The following is a 6,477-nucleotide window of genomic DNA, read 5'->3' as shown; positions in this document are numbered from 1 at the left end:
AAACAGCAAGGTAGCAACAAAGGTTCAAGAGCAATGTAAGGGGAGAACTGATCCACACAATTGAGTCAGGGGATTGGGAGTGAGGGATTCTGGGGTTTTGGGGGGATAGGGAGGGTTTATTATTTGAGAGAATGAGGAGTGTCATGTTGGAATTATGTGTATGAGAAACCATTATTAATTGAATTATACATCATAGAATATAAATAATGTTTTAGACGTTTGTCTGTCTCATTTTATTCTATTAATTAGATTTCTCCATATGCCACATATGCATGAACTTGTTGGATACCTATCTTTCTCTGCCTGGTTTATGTCACTAAACATAATATCCTCATGTTATCCATTTTTATACAAATAATAAGAAGATTTCACTTCATACAACTGAGTAGTATTCCATTGCTTTACCACCGTTCATTTTCAAAATTTGTGGTTTAAAAGATACAAACATTGGTTTTAACAATGCTCTGGTGTTTTAAAATTTTTAGTTTAGGGAAGCAAAATAGATTTTACTGAAAAACACTTAGAAACTTGTGAAACAGGTGTAGGGTGGAATGGAATATATGTTCAAGGAGAACACTTGTTTAACAAAGCAAGCAAAGAGAGACATAGAGAAAGGAAGCACGGTATTTCTTCAAGGGAGAACACAAGCTTGAGGACCAAGCACACTCTGGTAGTTTAGGAATAAGAACTTGGAGTGGTATGAACTTAACTTGTGCACTTTACGGGAGAACCTGAGTGAAACTATTAGAAGTACGTTCAGGAGCATGATAAACTGGAGTCTGCACTTGGAGGGAGGAGGGTAGAGATTTCTTTGGGGAGATCCGGACTATGGAGAACAGTAATATTATAACATTAATGATAGTATCGTACCGTGGGATTCCAATAAAATCTTTAACAGTGGCGTCAGATATGATAACATTCTTAGGTATTTGGATTTCCTGCGGAAACAACGGGAAAGCTGAGTTTATGCACTGGATGCCTCAGCCTGAAACAAGGACAAGTCATGAATGAAAAATTTCAAGTTAGATGGATCAAGAATTCTGATCCCAGTGGAAGGCTAGCTTTCGGGTGGACAATTTCTACTGATGGCCTGATGTAGATTCTGATCCTCGGACATGTAACAGAAAGGACGTAGTGACAGGTATCCTCAGAAGTGAAGCCTCTGAGACAGAATTCATTCATGCCAACATACGGGTTATCAATGTTTGCTCATGGCTGCTACCCTTATAACATGTCATCCAATGGTTTTATGGTTTCAATTTACTGTGTAAATGTAAAGATGAAGTTTCTAAATGGAAGGTAAAAATCTGAGGCCCTCAAGATGATGAATTATGGGGATGCGGGGGGGGGGGGGAGCTGGAGCTATACAGCATGTAGGGCATTTACCTTGCACACGGCCTACCCAGGTTAGATTGCCAGCATCCTGTATGTTCCCCCCCAAGCACCGTGAGGTGTAATTCCTGAGTTCAGAACCAGGAGTAAACCCTGTGCATCGCCACGTGTGACCCAAAAACACACACAAAAAAAGATGATGACTTGCCTTTAGATATTTTGAAGTCAAGTAGAAACAGCCAGAAATCTCCCCAGAAAAGAGTTCTCCTGGGTCGAAAACATCATCACCTCTAGCGTGAGAAGATACAGAAAATAAGGTTTCCATTTTATGCCAAGTTAAAGCAAGCCAGACATGATCTTGGAAAGTTTGGCAAAGGAAAGCATGGCTATAGGAAGGATAAGGTGACAACTGAGGCTTAGAGGTAAAATATACAAGAGAAGCAAAGGTCAAGAAGTAGGCGGTACAGTGGCGACAAGGTATACTAAGAAGAGCATTTTTTAAAAAATAAAATGCAATGACACATCAAATAAGACCTTTTTAAATGTTTCAGAACAGGGATATAACTCAGTGATAGAGCATTTGCCTTCCATTGTATGATGATCTGGGATTGATACTTAGCATTGCAAACAGCATTATTTTTTAATTTTTAATTTCTTTCTTGCTTGCTTCCTGGCTTGCTTGCTTTTTTGTTTTTTTGGGTCGCACCTGGCTATGTATAGTGGTTATTTTTTATTTTTAAAAAGACTTATAATTTTACCTTTTTACCTGTGGTTTAAAAGGAAATCTAAAATATTTTAGAGTAAATATATGTGAGGAAGAATAAAATTCACAGGAACTACTTAGTGTTCTTAATGATACAGGAATCAGAATTTTGAGGTTAATTGTATGGGTATTGCATAAATAATTTTTCCCCATTACGTGGGCTCTCTTTTTATCATGGGCACCATTTTTTCTAAGTTGCAGAAACTTCTTAGTTTAATGTAGTCTCATTTGTTTATCTTCACTTCCTCTTCCTTGGTCAGTGGTGTTTCATTCTAGAAGTTTCCATTAGCTTGAATGTCATGAAGGGATCTTCCCACATTTTTCTCCATATATCTTAAGAATTCAGGTATGATATTGAGGTCTTTAATACATTTGATCTGACTTTGTGCCTGGCACTATAAAGAGATCTGAGTTCATTTTTTTTGCATGTTGCTGTCCAGTTTTCCCAGCACCAGTTGCTGAAGAGAGTTCCTAGCTCAACTTCATATTTCTTGAGCCGTTATTAAAGATTCGGTAATAATAATCTGAGGGCCAGCGTCAGGATATTTGACTATATTCCATTGTTCTGAGGCCTGTCTTTATATGAATGTCATGATATTTTGATTACTACAACTTTGTAGTAGGGTTTGAAGTTGGGGAAGGTGTTCCCTTCTTCTTTTTACCAAAGATTGCTTTAGCTCTTCATGGGAGAGAAGGTTGTGTATGAGTTTCAAGAGTGTTTAATAAATTTCTTTGAAAAATATCATGGGTATTCTTATAGAATGTGCATTAAATCTTTATAGAGCTTTGGGGTGTATTGCCATTTTGACAGTACTGAATCTCTCAATCTATGAGCATGGGATGTGATTCCATTTCCTCATATACTCTCTTTTTTCGTGAAGTAGTGTTTTGTAGGTTTTTTTTTTTTTGGTATAGTTCCTTAACCTTTTTAGTTGATTCTAATATACTAGATTTTCTGAGGTATTATTGTGAATGGGATTGTTTTTCTCTATCTCTTTTTTCTCTTTCATTATTAATATATGGGAAAGCCATGGAGTACCGGATATTACTTTTGTAATATGCTACTTTACTAAACAAATCTATTGTTCCCAGGTGCTTTTTTGTAGATTCTTTGGGATTTCCTAAGTATAGTATCATGTCGTCTCCAAATAGTAAAAGCTTGAGTTCTTCCTTTTTTATCTGGATGCCCTTGATATCTTTTTTTTTTTTTTTTACCGAAATCATATGGCAAGTACTTCAAGTACTATGTTGAATAGGAGTGGTGAGAGTGGGTAACTTGTTTTGTGCCTGATTGTATTCTGGGATTCTAGCTCATTGATTTCTGCTCCAAGCCTTTAGTTTTTCCCCATTGAGAATAACGCTTGCTTTGGGTTTGTGGTAATTTGCTTTGACTAGATTGAGGAAAGTACTTTCAACTCCCATTTTGTTGAGAGTTTTTCATCATGAAGAGGTGCTGGATGTCATCAAATGCTTTATCTACATATATTGATATGATCATATGACTATCTTTATTTTATTGAGATGGTGTATTCTGTTGATTGACTAGAGAATGTTAAGCCATCCTTGCATCCCCAAGATAAACCTACTTGGTCATAGTGTGTGATCTTTTGTTGAGTTACTGGATTCTCTTTGCTGGTATTTTCTTGAGAATCTGTGTATCTGTATTCATCAAGGAAATAGGTCTGTAATTTTCTTTTTTTGTGGTGTCTCTGTCTGTTTTGAGTATTAGGGTGATCTTTGCCTCATAGAAACTATTTGGGAGTATTTCTGATTCTTCAATTTCCTGGAAAATCTTGAAAAATGTTGGCAGCATTTCCTCTTTAAAGGTTTGAAATATTTCACTATTGAATCCATCTGGGCCAGGGATTCTGTTTGGGGGGGATACTTTTGACCATCATTTCAATTTCCTTGGTAGTGATAGGTTCAAGTATTCCAAATCTTCTTGGTTCAACGTTGGGAGGCAATTGGAATCCAAAAATTTATTAATTTATTCAAGATTCTCTCATTTCCTGCTGCAAAGTTTCTCAATATAATCTCTGATGATCCTATGGATTTCTGTAGTTTCTATTAGGATATGCCCATTTGCATTTCTGATTTGATTTATTAGAATTCTTTCTCTTTGTTAATTTGAGAGGCTTCTCGTGGTTTATTGATCTTATTTATTTTCTCAAAGAACCAGCTTTTGCTCTTATTGGTCTTTTGGATTGTATTTTGGGATTCTAGCTCATTGACGTCTGGTACAAGTTTTATTATTTCCTTCCTCCAGCCTAGTTTGGACTACTTTTGTTGGTCATTTTCCAAAATCTTGAGCTCTAATTAATTCATGTAGATCCTCTCTTTCTTCCTGATGAATTCTGGCAGAGCTATACTCTTTCCTATTAACACTGCTTTTGCTGTGTCCCACAAGTTCTGGTAGCTCGTGTACTCATTCTCATTTGTTTCTGGAAACTTTTTATTTCCTCTTTGATTTCTTCTCTAAGCCAACAGTTGTTCATTACTTCCCTTAAAGAAAATATTTCCTTGCTGAGCTTTAGTCTGTTTGATCTATTGAGAAGTGACAAAGTAGTGTTGAAATCTCCAACTAGTATTGTGTTGCTATCAATGTTTTTCTTTAAGTCAATTAGAAGTTGTTTTTAAGTATTTTGCTGGTCTGTCATGAGGAGAATCTACATTGAGGAGGGTGAGTTTTTTCTGATGTACAGATCCCATGATCATGAAGAAATGACCTTCACTGTCTCTTATAACCTATAGCCTGAAGTCCATGTGGTGTGATACTAGTATGGCCACTCCAGCTTTGTGGAGGTGTTCTTTTCTTTCTTGCAGAATTGTTTTCCAGCCTTTGAATTTGAGCCCATGGTTGCTTTGATTGTTCAGAAGTGTTTCTTCAGGCAGCAGAATGTTGGGTTCAGTTTTATAATTCATCTTCCCATTCTGTGCCTCTGAATTGGCACATTTAGTCCATTGACATTGAGAGAGATTGTTGTGATGGGGATTTATGCTATCTTTATGTAGAATTTTTGTACTTGTGCGGATTGTCTTAGCTTAAAGTAGCCCTGTTAATTCTTCTTACAACAACAATATGGAACACTTTACAAGTTTGCATGTCATCTCTGTGCAAGGACAATGCTAATCTATGTATCATTTCAATTTTAGTATATATGTCATCAAATATAGTATGAGTTAATTTTTCCATATTTTTCTCTACTTATTAATTTGAGGGTTGTCCTTACTCACTCCTATGGCAGACAGTGATTCATAAGCAAGGTATGTATTTCAAAGCAGCTTGAATAGATAGATTTAGAACTTTAATGTCCCAGAAAGAAAAATATGGTTTTTACCATATTATCTTTTTCCATACCCAAGGCATCAGTTTTACAAAATAATTCTTTTGGAAGATAGTATATGAGTCTTGTTTAATGCCCTTCCCTGAAACCTTCATTAAGACCATTAAACTAGAGCCTTTTGCTGTTCTCACCTCAGTCCCTTGTACATCTCCAGGAAAAGGTGGATGGTGTTGTCTGCAATTTGACCACCTTGAATGTAAGTCGGATTTTTCTCCTGAATGAAGAGGTGAGGAGCATATTGATGATTTCATTCCACCTTATTACAAGTTCAACTTGAAAGGAAGGTGAGACTCATGAGGCTCCTGTAAAGGACAGAAAAAAGGGTCTCAGTGAAGTTTAATGGCCAACACATATTAGCAACACAGATGACTCAAAGTAGCCTGTGTGCATCTTTGTGTATAGTGAGTTTCATATCTACTGATAGTGATTCTCAGTCATGACACACAGGCAAAACAGACCTGTAATTAAAAATCTAGTTCTCTGAGCAGAGTGGGGTCTCTGAGGTGATTGAACAAGTGTATAGTAATTTATTACTAAGCACATAAGTAGTTTGAATGATGTGTACTTTTCGATCTAAAATTAATTCCAAATATGTCTAAAATTACAGTGTCCTGACCCCACACCTGGCTTTCCTCACCTGGGCACCTTGGAAGGGTCGGGGTTAGTTTCCCTCACCTCCTGATTAGAGCCCCGGTAGCTGATGAACTCTGCTACCAGCTATAGGTACGCTTAAGACCACTCTCCCCAAGCTTGAAGGAGCCTCATGCATGAAGGAATTGGAAGCAGAACCTGTGTAAACACACAAAAAATAAAAGGCCGGTGGTCTGGCCGTTTCCCCACTCCACGAAGGTCAATGGCGATGGTCAGGAGATGGAAGGAAATGGGGGCCAGGCTGGTTGTTCCTAGCAGCAGGTTATTACATGGAAGAGATGTATGACATGGAGGCCTCAGGAATCCTCAAGCACGTGCGCGCACTGTGAGCCCGGAAGTTCCCCTTATATAGATCATAGAACCTCTAAAAGGCGCATTACAGTGAAC

At 37.4% G+C, this 6,477-nt stretch overlaps 1 pseudogene; it reads right to left on the bottom strand.

The window, feature by feature from the left end:
- Positions 1-5,168: 5,168 nt before the first annotated feature.
- On the bottom strand, positions 5,169-5,267 carry LOC130037017 (uncharacterized; annotated as a pseudogene).
- Positions 5,268-6,477: the final 1,210 nt, after the last annotated feature.

Source organism: Sorex fumeus, unplaced genomic scaffold (assembly GCF_029834395.1).
Source record: "Sorex fumeus unplaced genomic scaffold, SorFum_2.1 ptg000070l, whole genome shotgun sequence".
In the NCBI taxonomy this organism is placed as follows: Eukaryota; Metazoa; Chordata; class Mammalia; order Eulipotyphla; family Soricidae; genus Sorex; species Sorex fumeus.
The sequence above is the reverse complement of the archived record's forward strand: the minus strand, read 5'-3'. Positions and strand labels throughout refer to the sequence as shown.